Raw genomic sequence first — 23,340 nt, 5'->3', positions numbered from 1 at the left:
ATCCACGTTCCTCACTTTCCTTGCCCTATCAGCATCATTTGACACAATTCAGCCTCTTCTCCTCCTGGCTACACTCTCTTTTCTATTTGTTTGTTCTGTTTGTTCTATCTAGGCTTCCAGAACCCCATACCCTCCTGGCCTTCCTGGTTTCTCAATGAATACTTCTCAGTCTCTTCTGAGTCATTCTTTTTCCCAACTTTTCAGTGTTGGACTACCCTGGGGGTCAGTCATTGAATCTCTTCTCTTCTCTGTCTGATTTCATTTCCTTAATGATCTCATCATGTCTCTTGGCTTTAAATACCATCTGTATTTCTCCAACCCAGACCTTAGTCTGGAACTCTAGACTAGTATATGCCACTGCCTACTTGACATCTCCACTTGGATGTCTGCCTTAGTTCATTCCTGCTGCTATGACAAAATACCTTAGACTGGGTAGCTTATAAATAATAGAAATTCATTTCTCATCGTTCTTGAGGCTGGGAAGTCTAAGATTAAGGCACCAGCTGATTCGTATCTGGTGAAAGCTAACTCTCTGCTTCATAGAGGTGCCTCTTGCTGCCTTATCCCATGGCAGAAGGGGGAAACAATCTCCCTTGGGCCTCTTTTATAGGGGCAATAACTCCATTCATAAGGGCACAGCCCCCATGATTTTTATTTTTTATATGGTGCCTCACTCTGTCACCCAGGCTGGAGTGCAGTGGCACAATCTCAGCTCATTGCAGCCTCCCAGGTTCAAGCGAGTCTCCTGCCTCAGCCTCCAAAGTAACTAGGACTACAGGCGCATCCCACCACGCCCAGCTAATTTTTGTTGTGGTGGTTGTTGTATTTTTAGTAGAAATCGGTTTTCACCATGTTGGCCAGACTGATCTGGAACTCCTGACCTCAAGTGATCTGACTGCCTCAGCCTCCCAAAGTGCTGGGATTACAGGCGTGAGCCACCGCGCCCCGCCCAGAGCCCTCATGATTGAATCACTTTCTAAACGGCCCCACTTCTTATACAACCTGCCTTCAATTCCTCTCCTCCCATCTCTCCTAACTCTTCTAACATCAAATTCTCCTTGCCAAAATCACCAGTAACCCCCATTCGGTTAAATTCAAAGATAATCCACAATCCTCGCTTTCCTTGACCTATCAGCATTCATTTGACACCAAGATCACATTGGATACTCGTTTCCAATGTAATTTGGGGGAGACGCCAACATTCAGACCGTAGCAATGTCAACCCAGCAGACTAGCACCTCAAATTTGTCCCAAACTCTCAATCTTCTCCTTTGAATCTGCTCCACCAGAAACCCTGTTTTTCTCTGTTGATGGCAACTCTATTTATTTATTTATTTTTTTAGCTATTCAAACCCAGAACTTTGGAGTCACCCTTAACTCCTGTCTTTCTCTCATAATCCATATCTAATCTTTTAGTAGGTGCTGTTTATTCTATCTTCAAATATACTCAGAATCTGACTTTTCTTACCATCTCTACTGCTACCACCCTGATCTGAGCTACTGTCATGTCTCACCTGGATTATTATGAAAACCTTCCTGCTATCATGTTCTTCCTGCTTCTATATTTTTCTCCACTACCTGAGGGTACTTTTCATGCTTTTAAAAGGTACACTTGATCAGGTTTGCTCAAAACCTGGCAGTGGTCCCTGTGGTGGATGGAAAAACAGTCCCTATAACATATCCATGTCCTCGTCCTTGGAACCTGTGAGTGTTGCCTTACATGGCAAAAAAAAAGGGAGGAGCTCTTTGTTAACTGCAATTAAATTAAGGATCTTGAGGTTGGGAGATGATCCTCGATTACCTAGATAGGCCCTAAATGCAATCACATGTATCCTTATAAGAGCGAGGCAGAGGGAGAGTTAACCAACAGATAGAAGAGGAGAAGCCAGATGATCATGGAGGCAGATACTGAAGTGAAGCAGCCTCAGGTGCTGGGAGAGGCAGGGAACAGATTCTTCCCCAGAGCTCCTGAGGAGCACGGCCCTGCTGACACCTTGATTTCAGCCCAGTGAACCTGACTATGGACTTCTGACTCTTAGTCCTATGAGAGAATACATTTTATTATTTTAAGCCACCAAATTTTTGGTGATTTGTTATAGCAGCTACAGGAAACTAGTATATCCCCAATTTCATTCAGAGTAAAAGCCTATAAAACCCTGCATGATCCAGCTCCTATTAACTTCCTGACTCCACTCCTCCTGCTCTCTTCTCCCTCACTGGTTCTGGGCACGTTGGCCTTTTTCCCTTTGTTCTGAAATAAACCAGGCCCCACCCTACCCCACGAGGCTTTTGCTCGTGTTGTTTCCTCACCTGATGCCCAAATAGCTCCCCCACTTCCTTCAATCATAGTTCATAGCTCTAATGAGGTCTTTCCTTAACGCACTAACACCCCAAGCTTCTCGGCCCTTTACCACCCATTCCTAGTCCTCTTTATCCTGATCTGTTTTTTTTCTAAGCACTCCTCCCCTTCTAACCTGCAATGTAATTTACTTGTTTATTGTATATTTTTTATGTATTGTTCTCTTCCCCTGTAAGATTGTAAGATTCTCAGGGCAGAAGCGATCACCTAATTTGTTCTGTGCTGTATCCCAATCACTTAGAATAGTGCCTGACACATGTAAATATTTGATTAATATGTGTTGAGAGCGTGAAAGGATGTCCTCAGAGTTCCTGTGGTGAAGATAAAAATTAGAGACAACCCCTTGTTTCTCCATCTCCCACCCACTTCCTTCCAAGGCCCTCACTGTATTGTCAACGCAAACAAACATAGTAAGACAGAAAATTCAGTTCAAGATGATGGGGAACATCTGAGTAGGTTAGCACAAGCAAAAGTTTCAACCTCCTCCTCCCCTTACCCTGGCCTTTTGTATACATGAATATGCAAGACCCATAACCTACCAAAATTTTGATGGTTAGTCTACAGAATTGTTTATGTAGCAGGCAAAATAATTGCAGGCCACAAAACTTAGGTGTTCAAACATATAAGTTTTAAATTTTTTCTTTAACTATCTTGAGTCATTTCACATGGTTGTGGAAAATGCAGTCTCACCAATTGAGGGCAAACTCAGTCACTTCAGAGTTATTTCCTTCCCCCGCTTTCCCTGGTGTAGGCTCTATGCCCAGGGGACTAACATGGTGTTGTGGCATCAGGACCCTGGCTACAGAGATGCCTGCCAAGTTGTCATTTCCTAAAATGTTCACATTCCTTTTTGCGCCTCAGCAATTACAATTCATACTAGATCCATTACACTTCTTACCCCAGTTAGGAGGCCGGATCCAACTATCACACCTGTGCTACTCTTAGCCTTTAAGAGAGAAAAGCAGGCTGCCTTGGCTTAGCTGCCTGAGCAACCAGGTGATCTGAAAATACCGAACACCACTGAGTCCTGGGCACTGTGGATGGCAATGCACAAGTCCCTACCATCGGACTATTATGTTCTAGAGAAGAGAGCTAGGTCATAGACACGAAAATGAATCAATGAAAAGGGGAGACATGGAGTACTGTGAAGGGAGCCAGAGGTGGTGAAGCTATTCTCAGGTATGACATTTAGGCTGAAACAGAATGATATAAGAAGGAAGCAGCCATGCAAAAATCTGGAGGAATGGATTTCCAAGGGGGAAGAAAGAGAAGTGCAAAGGCTCTAAAATAGGAAGGAATTCGGCCTCTTTCATGAACTGAAAGATGATTGCATAGCTAGAGTAGAGAGAAGAAAGGGAGAAAGAAAGCCACAGAGGTAGGCACAGCCAGATCAGGCAGGGCCTTGCAGGCTATAGTAAGGGGCTGGTATTTTATTCTACGTGTAAAAAGATCCCCTGAAGCCATCTCTATAGCATTCCGACATCTGTCCTGCTATAGTCTGTTGGAAAATATATGTTAGGATTTTCCTCTTCCATGGAAACTGAAGAGAAGCCTGGCACGTAAGCTGTCTACCTGCTCCTCCTCCCCCAGCCCTGTCCCCAAATCCTCAGGTGTCTACATAGCCATACCCTTGGCTTAGCTGGGAATAGGGCAGGACACAGAGTCCCCTCTTAGAGACACCCCTCATACCTAACCACCTTGTCAGCAAAACTTGTGAAAGACTTTGGAAATAGGCAAAATTGATTAGTGGGTGTCCTATCTAGAGCACCCTTCTGGGTCATCTTTTATTACCAGCTATTGTACAACTCTGTCAAGATGTGGAATTCTGGTACTAATGCAAGTAATTCCTGCCCACGGGAATGCAAACTCTGTCCAGGGGAAGGAATTTGATTATTTCTATGTAGAAATTGATCAGTTTTGTATCTATCTGTATTTATTTAAGCATTTCTGATGTTCTATATATGTGATATTTTAAAAATTCTCCTTTGAACTAGTTATAACATCTTACCAGTTTCCTCATTAGTAATGATATGTTTATTTTGTATTTGTGAGTCAAGATTCTGCCTTTTGTAAATAAGTATTATTTGGGAACCTTAACCTCCTCTCTATTCTTTCTCCCCTGCCCTCTTTTTCTTATTCTCTTGTTCTGAACCATCACAAGACCCAGAGGTAAGTGAAAGGCAGATGGCATTCTTGTTCATGTACAGAGGAAACAACTGGAGCCTGGGGGAGTGAAGACGCCTTTGGTTTGCTGCCTCCTGTTCTGGGGTTCCATGGTAAGTGGGAGAAAAGCACAGCCTCACAGGCTGTTTGGGAAATGCATTGAAGTATTCTTGGGAATAAGGAGGGGTCTATTCCCAGGATGTAAATTTCCTGCAATGTACAATGCAACCACCCCACCAAATGAAGATTATCCTGCTATAAATACCAGGAGCACCCTCAGGGAGAAACACTGTGCTTGGACAACATAGATCTACAGAATGTTGCTCTTGCATATGGGGGCTTTAATGACTGCCCCCAAGAATCCAGCTGGGACCCAGACAAACATTTTATTCACTTACCAAATCACTAACCCAGAGTCAGTTTTATGGTCATATCCCCACTGCCCGACATGTGAAAAAAGGTTTATGGCCTTCAGTAAAGACTTTTCTCTATTGAGTATCGAATTGAGTATATATTGTTTTAAACTCCAGCATCCTCCAGTAAGATTTATATTCTTATTTTGCTTAAGAGTCACATTTTAATGTGGCAATAAAAACAAGTGAGATTTGTCTCATTGGAAAGCATCTTGTTTAGTTAATTGTCAGGCCCCATGCTGCAAATCACTGCATTGGATTTCTTGTACCCAGAGAAAGCTGCTGTTTCTTCCTCTCCTCACGAGTCACATGAGCCTGAGAGCCATGTTGAAGGGAGAAGATCCGGAGCTAGAGGCAGTGGGGAGGGGAGAGTAGGAAGGAGGAAACTGCCCTATGTTTTGCAACACCTTCCACAAAGCCTGCAATGCATGCATCAGTTCCCTTGGAGGCAGTGCGGTGAATGGACAGTGCCCAATTCTGAAGTCAGATCTGCAATCCCAGCTCTGCATTTACCGGCTCTGTGACCTTGGGTTGTTTAATGTCTCTGAATTTCCAGTCCCCTCCCATCCCCCACATAGATTATAATGATGCTATATCAATCCTCCTGGCTTTGTTTGGAACATTAAATTAGGTAATGGATTCAAAGAAGCTGGCTCCAAAAAAAGCAAGCACTACATGTTGGATCTTTCCCCAGTAGAGGCTGACAACCTTGAGAGGCATCCAGCACAATGTGCCTGACACTTGCCAGGGGTCACCAGAACTACAGGCAAGTAGCCAGATAAGTGGGGGCAGACAAGCAGACATCGGGGGCTTAGGGATTCAGGCAAGAGTCTGAGCAGCAAGGAATGAGGACCCAGGCAAGATTAGGGAGAGAGGAGGTCAGGAGCAACACGGAGAAGGGGTGACAGGCACACAAGTGAAGAACAAGAGTGGGCTTGTTATTAGCCCAGTTAGCTTCTGGAGTATTTCTGGACCAAGACCAGGAAGGTCAGAGACAGCAGGTAGAAGACAATGGGCTGCTTCACTTGACAAGGAAAACGGCGTGTGTTGGGCAGCGTGAAGCATCGAGGGCTGCCAGGCAGAGGCAAACCAAATAAGTCCCTCTTGCAGGGCCCTGCAGTATACAGCACAATCTGCCCCTTAAGTAGACCTTGGTTTCCCAGCCTTCGCCACCCACGGTGCACATAAGCAGTGCTAAGGGTGTCCCGACAATACAGGATGGCAGCTGTGATGCATCAATGATTCAAGCATCCATTCAGTAGGAGCCTCTATGCCCTAACAATAATTTGTATACCCTTGGGGCTTTCAAATGGGTTTTATCTCTAGTGTCAACTCTGAACAACTGGTAGTGGCTGCCTGAAATATATTTCTGTAGAGAAATATTTTGAAGGCCACATTTGAGAAGAATGCTGTGATTGATTATTTATGTCTGCCAAGGGCTTAGAAATGATGAGTGGAGGTATACTTGCTATCTTTTAGCTTGAAGTAATGCAGCCAATTCCTCCTAGCTGGTGTGCAGCTGGAGCATGCCTATAAGGTGCTGGTGGAGGAAGTTACTCGTTCATGTATTCATTTATTCAGCATTCTCAGAATAGCTTCCATCAGCAGCACTGCCGCACTGGAGGAAGAGAGGATGTGCTGTAGGAAGAAGTTCTGGGAACTCTCAAGCTGTTTTCCAGACTCGAGTATGCTTTGGCACTTCATTTAGATTCAACGTCAGTAAATAACCCTGGGAAGTAGAAATTATTATCAACCCAGTTTTTCAGGATAGAAAACTGAGATTAATTTTGGTTTGGAAACAGCCAGTGGAATAATTCCTACCATAATAATTATGTCCTAAAATGCAGTCATTTGCATCTTTCACTGAGGGCCCTGAAGAGAACAAGATCATGCTTGTAAGAAGTCATTTGCCCTCTGTGTTATTTAAGGGCAGCCTTTCTGACATATCAGCCAGCCCTCAGCCAAGCTCTGAGCATTACCTAAACTCAGGGAATGCGTATTCAGTGAATTGGCCTGTATTTTATCTCTCTACAAAATAGCTATTTAAATATCCCTCGAGTATGCACTTTCTGAATCATTAAGGCTTCAGGGTGCATCAATTACACTAATTTGGGAAAGTGATCAAATTCATGCAGGGCTGTTATTTTTAAAGAAAAGACATTTTAGTGTATTGATGGGATATTGGTGTCCGGAGTATATAGATTTCCAGTTATCTCCTGTCATGGCAAGAGTCCATCGGGTTCCTTTAAGAGATGGAGAACACATTATGCCTGGTATTAACAAAGATCAATTTCAGTAAAGGAAGACATTCAACATAAGGGAATTGAACTGAGCTGGGAATAAATGATGTAATGTTTGAAGCAATAAGGGATAAGTCATTCTGGGACTCCAAGTTCTTGTATAAATGATGATTAAATGCAATTTTTGTCCCTGCTTTTTGCAAGGGGTGATTTTTCTTTACTGTAAAGCATAATGTATCCATTTCAGCCTTGTCAGCAAAGTATGCAGCTCATAATCGGACTTCTTAAAGATTTCAGATTTCTTTGGTCCTAACGTGAAGGGAGGGTCTTATCTTTATTGCCAACTCATTTCTACTCTTCAAACCAAAGTGACAGTCTTTTATAAGAATTTGGCTTTGGGTGTTATCTTTCAAGAAAACTGTATTCCAAACTTCAATACAGTGAATAGAGTTACAAAGACACCATGAGGATAATATGGAAGATTTTGGAAATAGAGTACAGATAAGCTCTCTGCTGAAATGTGAGATGCAGTGAAAAAAGATGACAAGATGAATAGGAATAACAGTGGTGCAGGATTTCTATCAATGTCTCTATGGAAAAAAGTCAAACCAAACCAGACTTTCTCATTTTTCCTGTGAATACATTTTGTGGAGGGGTGGGGCTGGGGGAGGCAGTCCACAAAAGCTATTTAGCTATTTAAGCATACTCATAACAATATGTAGAGCTGGGAACGACCTCAGATAATTCAACAGATAAGAATACTAATACCCAGAGAGGGAACGTGACTTACCCAGGATCACAGTTTCTCTTCCTTCTGGCTTGAGGTATTTCTTCGTAGCTAATTTAGGAAATTTCATTTTTTAAAGGGAACATCATTCCAATTTTTTTCAATTTTGTTTTTGATGGTGATATTGATTTTTGAATATGCACCAGAAACTAGCACCATGATTGGATGCCAGAAGTTCTAACTTGGAACTAAATTGAATGCTGAGTTTCTGATTCCATGTTTCTTGGGGATGATGTGGCAAGCATACAAAAAGCACATTTTCACAGAGCAACATTTGGAGGGCAGGCAAAAAAAGAGAAAAATTATATTTTAAAAATCAGTTTTGGTGTATCAAGTAATAGCTCTTTTCTTACCAGCGCCCTCCCAAGACAGAGGACTGGGAAGCAAAAAGAGACAAGGGTCGAACTACCTATGGGTTGGCATTTGTGATGCCTCCAGCTCAGAGACAGACTTATGGAGGAGCCAAAGTCTAAACCAGAAGAAAAGAACCAAGCACCTCACCCTTATTTTTATTTTTGTCCATGCCAACATTTTTTCCCCATCTAACCTTTAGATGGGCTCTTTTAAGGACTTACTCCAGAATGAAGAGGATTGCTGGGAGCCACAATTCTCAACTTCAGAGAAAGACACATCCAGGGTTTTCTTGAGCAAAGACGGAGCTGCCATCCTGACACCTAGAATAAGGACTCTGAAGTGGGGCTTCAGAAGTTTTATTCTTTGGGAGCTACTTATAGCAGAAAAGGTGTACAGCGCTTATTAATGGAGAACACACACAAGATGGCAGCCCAGAGGTCTGGGCTCCAATCAGAGCACTTCTGTCCACCAGCTCCATGTTCTCTGGAAAAATCTACTTCCTGCCATTAGACTAACTGACCTCTAGGTCCATGGGGATAGATCATCCAACAGCCCAGTCCATATTCTCACCCCTGTTATCCCCTCTGCCTTATCCAGCAACTGCCACCATCACATCCAGAACCATGCCACCCTCCTCCCTCTCTTTGCACTGCTTCAGGTTTGGAATCTCCACTCCTGGTGTACTAGTCAGGGTTCTCTAGAGGGACAGGACTAATAGGATAGATGAATATATGAATGGGAGTTTATTAAGGAGTATTGACTCATACTATCACAGAGTGAAGTGTCACAATAGGCTGTCTGCAAGTTGAGGAGCAAGGAAGCCAGTCCGAGTCCCAAAACCTCAAACGTAGGGAAGCCAACAGTGCAGCCTTCAGTCTGTGGCCAAAGGCCCAAGAGCCCCTGGCAAACCACTGGTATAGGTCCAAGAATCCAGAAGCTGAAGAACTTGGAGTCTGATGTTTGAGGGTAGGAAGCATCCAGCACGGGAGAAAGATGAAGGCCTAAAGACTCAGCCAGTCTAGTCCTACCACATTCCTCTGCCTGCTTATATTCTAGCCTTGCTGTAGCTGACTAGATGGTGCCCACCCAGATTGAGGGTGGACCTTCCTCTCCCAGTTCACTGACTTGAATGTTAATCTCCTTTGGCAACACTCTCATAGACACACCCAGGAACAATACCTTGCATCCTTCAATCCAATCAAGTTGTCACTCAATATTAACCATCACACCTGGCCATCTCCCTATTTCTCCCACATATCTCTAGTCCCACCAGAGCTGCCATCTAGTCCCTCCATCCTTCAAGATCTCCAGTTCCCTGACTCTGCAGAGCCTCCCAGCATTTTCTGGCTTTCCTTCCTTTTCTACCTATGTTCTTCATGGGTAGTCACTTCAATAACACTCTTCCCAATACCCTTCTCTGCCTCTGGAGCTGTTCTTCCTCTGATCATCACACAACAATTCTAACTCTGGACAAATCCAACCATCCACTTCCTCAGATCCTGCTGCTTAGTGGTGCCTGTGAAAACCTATCATGGTGCCTGCCTTACAAATTAAAGATGCCAACCCCTTGGCACCTGAAGTTTCCAATCTGGTTCCAAATGACTGTTTAAAACCTTTAGCACTCTCCTCAAGCCCTCCACTCCATTCCTAGTCCTAGTTTCCTTCCTGTCATTTGCAGCAGATAACCTGGCTTTCTATTTCCTGAGAAAGAGGTCAGCAGGAGTTGGGATAACATAGTTTTGTGAAGTCTGAATGCCCTGTACTGGGAAACAAGAGGGCAGTTCAGACCAGGGTAGCATGAGCCAGAAGGAAGAACATTCTTTAGCAACCAGAGAGGATGAGAAACCAGATGACTCTTCGAGATGGGTCCCAGTGCAGGAGGTCCTGAGGCCGAGGGAGCAGGGTTCATTAGATACCTTTCGACAGGACTAGTTCCATGCCTTATGGAATTTCTAGTTGGATTCAAATCTCAAGAGTTTTTAGTTTCTCCTCTACCTGAAACTTTTAAATTGTCCAAGTCCTGAGGATGAGGCAGCAGAGTTCATTAGCTACCTTTTGACAGGACTAGTTCCGTGCTTCATGGAATTTCTAGTTGGTTCAAATCTCAAGATGTTTTAGTTTCTCCTCTATCTGAAACTCTTAAATTGTCCAAATCACAAATAAATTTGCTTTGAAAGGCATTTCTGGATATAGAGTGAAAGAAAAGATGCCATATAATAAAGCTGTCTTCTTTGTATTGAGTTGGGCCACGGGAGTCCTTCTCTGAAATTCTGTAACTCCAGTAGAGTTCTGGGCCAATTATTTCCTCTTTTGTTTTCATCCTCTGGCTTCCCCGCAGGTGTAGAATTTTAGCCTGAAGAAAGATTTTTGGCTAGGGATTCTGCTCAAGCCATGGAGTTGTGGAGGAGATTCTGACAGATCAGAAGTACACTTCGTGGAGGGGCTCTATTATGGTTGGCTTCTCTGCCTCACTTTGTTTTTACTCTGCTTGTTTTTTGATGATTCACAGAATTCCTAAGCAGGATAGAAGAAAGTAATGACCAAGAGCAAAGAGTATCGCTTATTTTACTTCTTTTAGTCATAAGGTCTGGATGTATTTTGGCTCTTCCCCAGTGCAGGAAGATAGTCCATAGCAAGTTATTTTTTAGGTGCAGTTTTTGGGAATCAATTTCTTGTTATAGAAGTCAGTAGTTCTGTGCACGTATAGGCAGGCCCTAGGGACCACATGGCCAATGAGAAAGACTTTATCCTACATAAAAGTTCCTGGACAAAGTACAGCTGTTGAGCCTTTCCCCAGGGAGTAGCAAGGGCAAATGTAGTGAGAGTGAGAGAAAGATTACAAAGTGGACAATATAAGGATTACGAAGTGGACAAAAGAAAGCACCTGCCCAACCTCTTAGCTGAGTCAGCAACCTTGCAACTCCAATGGAGTCACTGGACCTCCTTTCTTAAAAGCTGAATGAGAGCCAAGGGGGGGAATAATCACTGGGTAATGGTTAGCGGGAGATGGACCCACCACTAAAAGCAGGAGCTATTGGTCAGTGGAATAGTTGTGGGCCAGGGCTTCACTTCAGATATATTTATTAAACCAGGGACATGCTTAAGTTTCAAAAAAATTTATTTAAATGAGTTTATATCCTTTAATAAGTCATGATGTTTGTTATTTAAAGAAGCCTAGACAAATTATTCTGAAATAAAAGTTACTATATTTTGTTATGTCAGTAAATATGGTTATCCATGAGGTTGTTTATGGTAGATATTCTCACCTATTTCTAGAAGAGGGTTTGGCCAGGCGCGGTGGCTCACACCTGTAATCTTAGCACTTTGGGAGGCCGAGGCAGGCAGATCACTTGAGTCCAGCAGTTTGAGACCAGCCTAGCCAACATGGTGAAATGCCATCTCTACTAAAAACACAAAAAAATAGCCAGGCATAGTGGTGCAGGCCTGTAGTCCCAGCTACTGAGGAGGCTGAGGCAGGAGAATCGCTTGAACCCTGGAGGTGGAGATTGCAGTGAGCCAAGATCACTCCATTGCACTCCAGCCTGGGTGACAAGAGCAAAACTCTGTCTCAAAAATAAATAAATAAATAAAAATAAATAAATAAATAAATAAATAAATAAATAAATAAACAAAATGGGTTTAAAGAAAAACAACAAAAGAGGATTTGTAGTGGTATTTTCAATCTCTCATCCCTTTGGCTTTTGTTAACATAGGCTAAGTTCCTTGTTCAGAGTGACCCTGAGTGACCCTTCCTCCATAACTACAGCTCTCACAGGATCCTGGTAACAAGTACAGGGGTGGTAATGGCTTCCGCCCTTAGCAGTTTCTTGGTGCCTTAACGTGTGTTATTGGTTCTCTTAACCCTGCCCACACCTTTGTAAGAAGGCTCTTATTAGAGTCTCCTCATTGAATTCTGTTTCTTGCTGGAACTCTCATTGCTATAATCTCCAACATGTTGGAAAACCTATAAATTGTAACAGTTAAAAGAACCTCTGTTCTTGGACAAAGTATCACACTTGTAAAAAGATAGCCCTGGTGTAGTGCTTTGTACTTGTTTCATGTGCTGTTTGTTAAATCTCAATTCCGTCTTACAGGAAAGGCAATTGGAGCCACTGGGGGTTTAGGAATTGTACGGGGCCTGTGACTAATTAAGGTTAGGGTGGTCAAGAACTCAGCTGTCCAGCACTCTGCTCCAGCCCAGATTGTTCTGACCCAGCAGCAGTCAAAGGAAGGTGAACCTTTGCTTTATTATTTATCCTTCATTAGTTTCTAAAGACTCGAGAGAGATGCTCCTGCGTAAGTACCAGCCTTAGCATAACTTCCAAATTGAAAATAACAGATCTCCCTTCAAGACCATGTGGTCATCTCCTCTTAATTTCCACTCAAGATCCCTGCTGCTTTTTAGAACCATCAGCCTTTCATAGGCGGTTCTGTCTCAAAGATCTTTCAGAAATCTGACTAGAATGGGCAGCTAGGAGAGGTCTCATATCATGATGTCAGGTATGTTTCTCTCCTGCTCTGTCTTGCTCTCTGTTTCTGTTTCCTGGTTTCTCTCTGTACGTCCGTTTGTCTTTCCTATTTTCTTCATGCCTTCCTCTCCTGAGAAGTCTTGTGGGACAGGCTGATAGTCCTTTGCCTGTTGAGATAACCAGTAACTGCTAACAGTGGGAAGCCATCGCCACCCCAGGCCATTACCAGAGCCCAGTGAGAGCTGTAGCCACTGAGGCAGGGTCACTCAGCCCCTGCTAGAGGGGTGGCACTGATGCAAGGAGAGGACAACCAAGAAATGCCCTGGTCTCCTTCTCCTCTTCTACCTTCTGATCTCCTGCTGGTGCTTCCATTGTCCCAAAACTGTAGGTCAGAGTGCAGTGGGATCTGGGTGATGGGGTCTATAGGAGCAGCTTTTGGGGGAACAGTAGGATAGAAAAGGGCAGGGCATGGATGGAAGCAATGGCATGGGTGGAGGTGGAGAACAAATAGAGAATAACCAACACAGGGATGACCCCACCTATTGACAACAGTGAGTCTGGATAGTGGGATGAATGAAAGCTATTTTAGTTCATTACTTTATTACTTCCCCCTGCCCAAATGGCAGCTTTGATTCCTTTCTTGATGAATTCCAGGGTCACTCTAAACATCTCTGTTTTCCTCATTCTCTCCTCTCCTCTGCCTTGTGCTCTGTTGGCCCAGGCAATCTACCAGTGCCTGGACTTGATTGTCTACAGCAAAGTTGAGTTGGGAGTTGCATCTCCTTTCTCCTGCATTCTTCTTTGCTGAAGCTAAAAAGGAAGGCAGTTTCCATGTATAGTCTCCCAAGCAAGCCATGGCACAGGTCTGTCTACTCAAATGGCAACCACAGTTGTGGTGCTCTCATTTCTATAAATTTGTGTATCAACAGATACAGGAGACAGACTCTAACCATGAAGCTAATGAAGTTTAATCTTCAGCATCCCCCGACTCACTCACACAGGCCCCTTCCAAGGTCCTACCAACAGTCTAGAAATTCCATATTCACAAGTGTCATTGTTTATCTTACAGAGCCCTCAAAATAGTATAAACTTCAGGCCCCACAAAACCTGGACCTATCCCTTCCTCTTTATCTGTGTCCCTGAAGACACCTTTCTGCCCATGTCTGTCCACAGAACTTGCGGCATTCTGGAGCAGAGGTAGTTAATATATGATAGATCTATTGACTAAGACTCCTCAGACATGTGGTCCAGTCAGTGGGCCCAAACAAAGGAGCAATTGCAAGATGCCATCTCATCCTAATAAAGCTGTGGAAGTGAAACACAATTAGTGACACAGGTGACAAAGGGAGGCTGCTGAGGTCTGGCTAGTCACAAAGCATTGGTGCTCTGCAGTTTAATAAACCCCACATGTGACACCATGGGGACAGTCACCTTGGCTGCTGGCTGGACGACTTGTGCACCTGCTTTTCTGAGAGGTGTGTTGAGGAAAGTTTTGGGTAGGCCCTTTCAGAACTAAAACTGGTCCAGGCCATGGGGATGCCAGCAGGAGCTCTGTACCTGGGTATATTTGGAAATGCCCACCCTAGAATACGGTACCCTGGGTTGGGTCACAGAAATGGGGTTGTGGCTCATTAGTTCCAGCCCCAGCTAATACTGCCAAGCACCAGGTTATGTCCCAACCATCAGATTTCTTTTTATACATAGTCACAAAATACCTACAAAGCTTCATGCTGTTGGCTTTAGGGAGCGACAGGTTTAGGATACAGATACCGTAATGCTGATCCTTCTCTCCACAGAAAAACAAGTCAAAAACCCAATCTAGATTGACAGCCTACTATATGGCAGCACTGAGCATTAAAAAAAAATTTACATTTTTATATGTATTTAGAATTTCAGAACTTAGCAGGTCCTTATTTAGAGACAGAGAAGAAGGAAGATGGAGGAGAGAGAAGATGGAAAGGAGAAAGAATACTGTACTTACAAAAGGGATTAAGAGCAAAGACTCTGGAGAGTTTGATCCCAGCCACTTTACCAGCTCTAGGCTTCGGGCAAGAAACATCACCTTTCAGGGCCTTAGTTTCCCAATTTATAGGACAGGAATAAAAATAGTACCTGCTCCCTGGGGTTGCAGTGTGGATTAAATGAGTTAGCACGTAAAACCCTTAGAGCCATTCCTGGCACATGGGTTGAGCTCAGTAAATATTAACTGATGCTATTTTTTATATTCTTGGACAACATTGCAGGCCAGGAGCACCATGTTTGTTGGATGAAACTCTGTCTTTGCATAGAAAGGACTAAGGCTTTGAGCTTACTAGCCACAGGAACTTGGTCCCTTGACTTCCCCCCTCAGTAAAGCAAGGATGCCAATAATCTCTGCCTCATCAGGTGTGTTCTAAGAAGTAAATGAGGCAGCCTTCAGGCCTGACCTTTTGTTCTCTGTCAAGGAAATTGGAATGGCTGAATTATTTGAAAGGCATAAAATTACTAAGTCACCTCGAGTTTGCCTTCCATGTTTGCTGACGCTAGAACCTCTGTCAGCTCCCCTCCTCCATCCTGAGATAAGTGTTTGCCTTCACACATGCTCAAGACTCCTGAGAAAAGCCAGTCCAACCTCCACAGCCTCCAGGATGCTGCAGGGTTTCATCCCGAGGCAGATTCACTTCAGAACCCCCATACCTGCCCAAGATGGGACACTGAGGACCAGCTGAGAGCTCAGGCTCCACAAAATGCTCAACAAACTGGGCACGCTGGGCCTGGGAGCTACCTAGGCAGCTGGGCCGTGAGGAGGGCAGGAGCTCCGGCTCCTCTCCAGCTGGCAGGTCTGCTTAATGAGCTGCACTCAGAGCACAGTGACAGGGGCTTTTTGATGGGCAGAGTCATTAGCACTCCATTTTAATTATCCCTCCTGGCGTTCCCCATCACTTTTCTTTCACTTTACCTGACAGCGCTACTAGTGGCTCCCAAATGCCAAATGGTAACAAGTGAATAGAATTACTGTAAATGTGGATGACTCTCAAACTGGTTGGAAAACAAAGGACATTAGTCTTCTCTTGCAGTGTCAGCTGAGCAAGTCTTGCCTCCTTGGGGGCCCAGGAAGGGGGCTTATATCTGAGATTCACTTATGTCTCTGTGGGGTCTAATTTCTAACAACTGGTGCAGACAGCCCATTCAGGAAATGCAAAGAACAACATGTCAGTAGCTCCTTAATGCCATTCCAGCAAAGAGATAAGAGAATGGAGAGAGAAGAAGTACAGCTATCCCCTCCTGGTAGCTCTGAGAAGATGGGGACTAACATAGAGAGGTAGTATGAGGAGAGGAGAAGCGGGGGACACTCTCCTTGTTAGGAATTACCCCTAATGGCTTCTATGACTATCATTGTGATTAAGAACTGTTATTTGAGAAGAAAGAGGGATCTCTCAAGATAAAAAGGTTATTCAAGAAGGTTCTGTTGGTGGCAAACTCCACTGGCATTTCTCTGAACAATATTTTTTTTCCTATATTTCCAAAAGACATTTTTGCAGGGTATACGATTCTTGATGGGCAGTTATTTTCTCTCAGCCTTTTGGAGACAGAATCCCTCCACCTGCTGGCTTCCATTACTGCTGTTGAGGAAGCTAAAGTCAGTCAATTGCTATTGTTGGGATCCGAGTTTCCTCTCTGGCTGTTTTTAAGATCTTCTCTTTGCCACACTACAATGTGGCAAAATGTTGTTGATGGAAAAAACCAAACTCTGTAAAATATTTGAAGAGGCTTATTCTGAGCCAAATATGTGAACCATGGTCCATGACACACAGCCTCAGGAGGTTCTGAGAACATGTGCCCAAAGCAATTGAGTTGTAGCTTGGTTTTATACAGTTTAGGGAGACAGAAGTTACTGGCAAAAACATAAAATTGATACATGTAAAATAGACATTGGTTTGGCCCAAAAAGGTGGAACATCTTGAAGAGTGGGGGCTTCCTGATTGGCAATTGGTTGAGAGTGTTAAGCTTTGCCTGAAGAGTTGAAGTCAGCATAAACAAATGCTTGAGTTAAGATGGGGTAGGGGGTTATGGAAACCAAGGTTCTTCTTATATAGATGATGCCTCTAAGCAACAGACTTCAGAGAAAATAGATGGTTAATGTCTCTTACTGGACCTTAAAGTGTTAGACTCTTTGGAAAAAGACCAAGAAAGTATAGGAGGTTCTCTACTGTATGCAGATTTCCTCCACAAGATATAGCTTTGCAGGGCCATTTCAAAATATGTCAAAGAAATGTGTTTTGGGGTAAAATATTTTTATTTTCTTCATGGCCTGCTATGTGTCACATGATGCTATGCCAGAGTCAGGTTGGAGCTGGGTATCTTATTGCCACAAAGAATCTGGTTTTTCAGTCTTACAATCTCCCTTTTAATGTCAGTGCTGGTCAGTTGTGCCTAAACACCTAAGTGAAGAGAGTATAATGAGGTATGTCTAGGCCCCCCTTCCCGTCATGGTCTCTCTTGGCCAAGGAGATTCCATTCAGTCAGTGGGGGGACTTAGAATTTTATTTTTGGTTAACAGTATAAATTTATTTTTATTATCCTGCTTGAAATTTATTGCAGTTCCAAATCTGGAAAATTCTTGGCCTTTATTCTTCAAACATGGCTTCTCCCCATTTTCTATATTCTGTCTCTGCAATTCCACTTAGATGCATATTTGACTTCTCTGCCCTTCATACCTTCTTGTTTCTCAGGTGTTTATCTGTGGGAATCCCAAGAGTCTGGTTGAAGGATTTTCCTCCAGAGAGGATTTGCATTTGCTTCTGCCACATGCCAGACGTGCTTCCAACACTGGGTTGCTTTGAATTAATTTCTCATTAACTAATATCTCTGGGTTTTTCTGGTATACATAGGTAGTGTCCAAGCTCCAAACATGTATGGGCACAGGCCTGTGGTTACAAATACTTAAAAGAGATTTTTCATCTTCCAAAGGCCAAAGCAAAAATAATCACATTTTCTTGTTTGTGCCCTTGTGAAGCAGAATTTTTTCCTAGTGTTTTTTTTTTTTTTTTTTTTTTCCACCAGTGGTTGTAGCATGTAGAGAATTCCTGCCCTTCCAATTCCCTAACTGGTGGTGATCCATTGTCTGGACACCTGCCCCACCATGGCCATAAAACCCCAAGGCTCTAGAAAAGATGATAGGGCCAAGGAACCCCTCGGGGGCAGCTGTTGGCTTCCACAGCCACTTTATTTTCATATTCTGAGCCTTTCTCTACTGTCTCAGAAGTTCTGAATTCTTAAAACATTTTGGTCAGCATTTTAAGTTGTTATTGTTTGCCTGTTTATTTTAGAATGGGAAAGTTTTCAGGATTTCTAGTCCACTATATTTTCCACCTTCTGTATTTATAATCGCCTCTTGAAAGAATTTATCAGCTTCTCACTCTCTTGATATTCCCTTTGTTCCCAGCAATCTCCTATGGTATGGGAAGAAAATACCTCCTTTTGTATGTTTTATCTCATACATTGTTTAGCCTCTATTTTATATATATATGCTTTATCGTGTGTACCTTAGGTTAATATATTAGTATATTCTTATAATGTATTATTAAATAAAAATACAATTTTTAACTGATAGGAATATGGAATCATGAGAGTTTGGAGACTCCACTGCCTTTTTTTGGAGACAGGGTCTTGCTCTGTCACCCAAGCTGGAGTGCAGTGGTACGATCTCAGCTCACTGCAACCTCTGCCTCCCAGGTTCAAGTAATTCTCCTTCATCAGCCTCCCTGGTAGCTGGCATTACAGGCACCCGCCACCACACCCAGCTAATTTTTCTATTTTTAGTAGAGACAGGGTTTCACCATGTTGGCCAGGCTGGTCTGGAACTCCTGACCTCAAGTGATTCGCCTGCCTCAGTCTCCCAAAGTGCTGGGATTACAGGCATGTGCCACCATGCCCAGCCTCCACTGCCTTTTAAAGCCCATTGTCTATGTTCTTATGAGTTTTAAGGTTGGAAAGAAAATATTCAGAGCTTTGCGCACAGTGAACTCTACTTCTTCACACTAAAAACAAAAGGCCTGGCAGGGTTACGCAAACAGATCCCGTACCTCAGGGTAGAGGTGGGCAGACAGGTAATGTACTTGCTGGGCTGCAGGTTAGGAGATTTTAGTTGACTCTGACTGACCCATGCTCTAAGACTCATTTTCATTTCTTTTCTGTAGCCCATGCTTTTTCATTTCGGTTTTTCTCTCTGCTACCTAACAAGCTTTTCTACAGCTTTGATTCACTCTATTGACACCACAATAGTTTAGTTTTTCTGTTTAAAGAAAAAAAAATAGAGAACTGGCACAAAAAAACCTATCAAAACTTTCAAAAACAATTGACAGCTTCTGGCCCCAAATCACCAGTAGAAGCTCACCTGGGTTGTCCTCCAGATACCTTGCCTGGGGCTGTATTTGCTGTGAGCCCCCCACCATCCTTTCAGCAATCTCTGATGCCATGTTGCTCTGCCGGTCTGTCTGCATTCCCTGTCTGGGTTGTGTTTTCAGGCCTCAGAGAGTGCATTTCATCCTGACAGTGGACACAGTGAACGAGGTTCAAGGAAGCCGTCTGGCTGAGTGACCACAGTTCAAGAAGTCTATAAACAAAAGCTAGAGAATCAGAGCTGTCTTCTTCATTTTGAAACTGAATTGCATGCAGCCTTGGATTCTTTTTTGATTATGATCCCAGGTCTCTCATTTCCTAAAATGACCCCAAATGGGGATGTAGAAAAATGCTCAGTCTAAGGCTATTTACTGTTTATAGCCTTAGAAGATAGTACACAGAAGGCTCACATGATAAATATTATATAAATATGTGTGTATCTGTCTGTGTCTTGTATGTACAAATTGATATAATCCTTGTGATAGCAACAGCTTTTATGCAGTCATAAATAAGTCTTTAGATGTAGAATTGTGATACTCTGGTTTATTAGTATTGAGGAAACATGGCACAAATGAACAAAACATTTCATGCTACAGTGGTTGTGTGCACTGTTACCTCCATCACATAGACACATGAATGTGCCATGTCATAGGTGAGTCACTCCCAAAGATAGTCAAAGCTGAAGCTGCAGCCATTTTTTTAAATCAGAATCTTTGATAACTCTGAATCCATTAATGTGGACAAAAACAGGTTCAGACTGCACTGTGCCAATGAGCGCTATTACCTCCTGTTCAGTCAAGTTAAGTAAACTGGGTCTCCAAATAGGCTTACATTTTCTGAGCTAACAGTCCTCCCCTGTTTATATTTTCTACTTAAGGAGGATATTTTTTAAAAGCCTATTTCACATAATCAATTTTAGTGGGCCCTTTAAAATGGGAGGTGAGCTGGAGGTAGTTCAGTTTGTTTAACAATAACTTCAGCTTATTGAAGTGAGCATTAGCGTATCATGTCCCCATATGGCGGTCATTAGAGAGAGGGGAAACTTGAGAAGCTTATTACTCTGAGATAGCTAGTAAAAGGAATTGAAGACATTTTTATAGGACCTAAAGATAGTGCCAATAAAGTTAGGACAAAATTCATTTGTAGATGATAAGCAAGAGGAGGAAATCTTTGAGAAACTAAAAGGTCTTAGCTCTACAGTATACAAAGTAGAGAAGCTTTCAGTTGAGAAGTCTATGGTTCATGTGCATATTCATTAATGTATTTACCTTTCTCAGTCACTCAGTTAACCAGTGTTTATTGAGCACCTACTATGTTCCCAAATGTGGTGGCTCCTGAGAATACAGTGATAACCAAGGCACAATCCCTATCTCAAGGACCTCACACATAGATGATAGACTAGGAAAGAGGCCACTGAGTGCAAAGGGATGGAATAAGTGGAAAGGGAGGCAGGGGGTATTATGCCAGTGCATGTGGTGGTTACAGGAACGGTTCCTACCTGACTTGCTAGGGCAAGCATGGGATGTGGGTTGTTCCAGGCAGATAGAGCTAGAGGTATAAAAATCTGCAAGAAGAGAGAAAACGGGGTGTCCTTCAGCAACTTCCAAGTAGCTATTTATGGCTTCCACTAGTTCAAGGAAGGGAATATCAAGAGGTAAAACCTGGAGAAGTAAGCAGGGATCCAGATCACAAAGAACCTTGTATGATTCTTGAAAATGGAAAACCCTTAAAAGGTTCTAAGCAGGGGAATGATGTGATCAGATATCCATTTTAGAAAGATGGTGTATTAGTCTGTTCTCACACTGCAAATAAAAACATACCCAAGAGTGGATAATTTATAAAAGAAAGAGGTTTAATTGGCTTACAATTTAGCATGGCTAGGGAGGCCTCAGGAAACTTACAATCATGGTGGAAGGGGAAGCAAACAAGTCCTTCTTCACATGATGGCAGCAAGGAGGAGTCCCAAGCCAAAGGGGGGAAAGCCTTTTTAAAACCATCAGATCTTGTGAGAACTCACTATCATGAGAACAGCAGCGGGGTAGCTATCCCTATGATTCAATTACCCTCCACCAGTCCCTCCCATGACACATGGGGGTGATAGGAACTACAATTCAAGATGAGATATGGGTACAGACACAGCCAAACCATGTCAGATGGTGTAGGCTGCAGGGTGCGAAATGAATTGGAACAGGGAGAGGTGGACATGGAGGGCGAGTTGGGAGTCTGGTAAAGCAACAAATAAGCCAAAGGATACAAGTGGCCTGAACCAAGATATCTGACATGGGATAGAAAGAAGTGAACAGACGGAAGATATGCTAGAAATGTAAAATTAGGACACAGAAATGGGTTGAATATGGAAGAGGAGGAAAGAAAGAAGCTAAAGGGATTTTGGGTTATACCACTGGGTGGGAAATGGTATCACTTACTGAGATAGTGAACAAAAGGGGAAGAGGGAGTTTAAGGAAAACAATGGTGAATTAAATTTTAGATATGTCATGTTTGCCTTTGGGATATCCAATTAAACTCTTAGATATATGTGTCTGATGCCCAGGACAGGGAACTGGCAGGACTTAGAGATTTGGGAGTTATCATTTTATTCTTGGTAATGTAGGCAATGAAATATGGATGAAATTACCCTTGGTATGGGGAGAAGAGATCCTAGAACAGAGCCCTAGGGAACTAATCAATATCAAAGGGATGGAATGAGGGTGAGGAGCCCATGAGGCAGCCTGAGGATCAGTGGAGTAGAAGACCTAGGAGAGCATGTTGCCAGAGGGGCCATGGGGCCATGGGAAGAGAGGCTTTGGAAACAAATGGATTGTCAACAGAGTCAAATGCAACAAAGAGGTCATACAAAATGAAAGAGGAATTTTAAAAGAATGACTGGAGGTGTCCACTGTCATCAATGGTAAGCAGATCATTGGTGGCCTGGGTAAAAGCAGTTTCAGTGGCACAATGGAAGAGGAAACACCGCTGCAGTGAGTTGCAGAGTGAATGGAAGGTGAAAACGTGGAATTTAGAGTAAGAACAACTTTTTCAAGATTCCACATGTGAAGGACATGGAAAGAGGAGGCAATAAGTGCCAGAGGAGAATGACAGGATAGAAGGCAATTATTTAGAAACTAAATGATAGAAGAGACTTGAAGTGATTCAAATGCTCATGAGAATTAGCCAATAAAGAGGAAAAGGTTCATGAGATGGAAGGAAGAAGGGGTGATGATTAGAGGGGTATATGTGAGAAGGTGAGATGGGGGACTTGCCTGGGTCCTGGGTGCAGAGAGAGGTACTGACCTTGGTAAGGAGGACAGACCTGGTGCCAGTTAAAAAACAATCACAAAAACCCAGGCAGGTACACCAATACATGTTGATGCCCTCACATCTGGAATCGACTGAGGGTCAGCTAACTGGCTCTACTGATCTTGGCTGTACTCACCTCTCTAGGACTCCACAGCTGTCATCTGATCTGGATGAACCTCATCTGCTCCACAAGACCCTCAGCCTCCTCCTGGGATGGGTAGACTTGCCTGGACTTGTTTATTCTCATGGCAATGGCAGAGATGCAAGAGAGCAAGCTCCAATTTCCAAGCCCATCTGCAGCCTCTCCTTGTATCATGCCTGCTAATCTCCCACTGACCAAAGCAAGTCATGTGGCTGAGCCCAGTATCAGGTCAGTCCACCCACACATTGCAAAGTTAAATGGCAGAGAGCATGAGGTCACAGATATCTTAACACAGATAAAGGGAAATACAGTTTTGACATTTTGTCAAACACAAGAAGAAAAAGCGGTTTGTAAGAATCCAAGGGAAAAAGACAAAGCCTAGCCATTCGCTCCTCTTTCGTGCAGATCAAGGTGCTGCTGTATTATTTATGTCTGGAAAGGTTAACACTCAACTGTGGTTAATGAGCAAAGTCAGCCTAGATGAGAACACTTCATGATAGGGTCAGCATCACCTTATAAAACTTAATGACAGCAAAGTCAGCTTTATTGCTTTTCTTGAAAGGGGGAAAGCCCTCCACCACCTCAATGAAGTTGGTGGAATCTGCTCCTGGGCAAAAGAAAAAAATGTTCTCTCCAAAGCTTGTTTATGAGAGAAGATTACTGGACTGTGAAAGAGTTTAATTTAAAGAGTAGGGTGGGGAGACAGGAGTGTCTGCAAAAGTGAGGAAAAGACAG

At 43.2% G+C, this 23,340-nt stretch overlaps 1 long non-coding RNA gene across 1 annotated transcript in view; it reads right to left on the bottom strand.

The window, feature by feature from the left end:
• LOC135972002 (uncharacterized) overlaps positions 1–22,801 on the bottom strand; it is a 39,072-nt gene extending 16,271 nt beyond the window's left edge. The window contains exons 1-2 of the long non-coding RNA XR_010588523.1: positions 22,600–22,801; positions 19,162–19,313 (exon numbers count right to left, since the gene is read on the bottom strand). This is a non-coding gene — a long non-coding RNA (uncharacterized lncRNA). The remainder of the gene's footprint in view (positions 1–19,161; positions 19,314–22,599) is intronic.
• Between the last annotated feature and the right edge of the window lie 539 nt (positions 22,802–23,340).

The sequence above is a fragment of the Macaca fascicularis genome, chromosome 7 (genome assembly GCF_037993035.2).
Source record: "Macaca fascicularis isolate 582-1 chromosome 7, T2T-MFA8v1.1".
Lineage (NCBI taxonomy): Eukaryota > Metazoa > Chordata > Mammalia > Primates > Cercopithecidae > Macaca > Macaca fascicularis.
The sequence above is the reverse complement of the archived record's forward strand: the minus strand, read 5'-3'. Positions and strand labels throughout refer to the sequence as shown.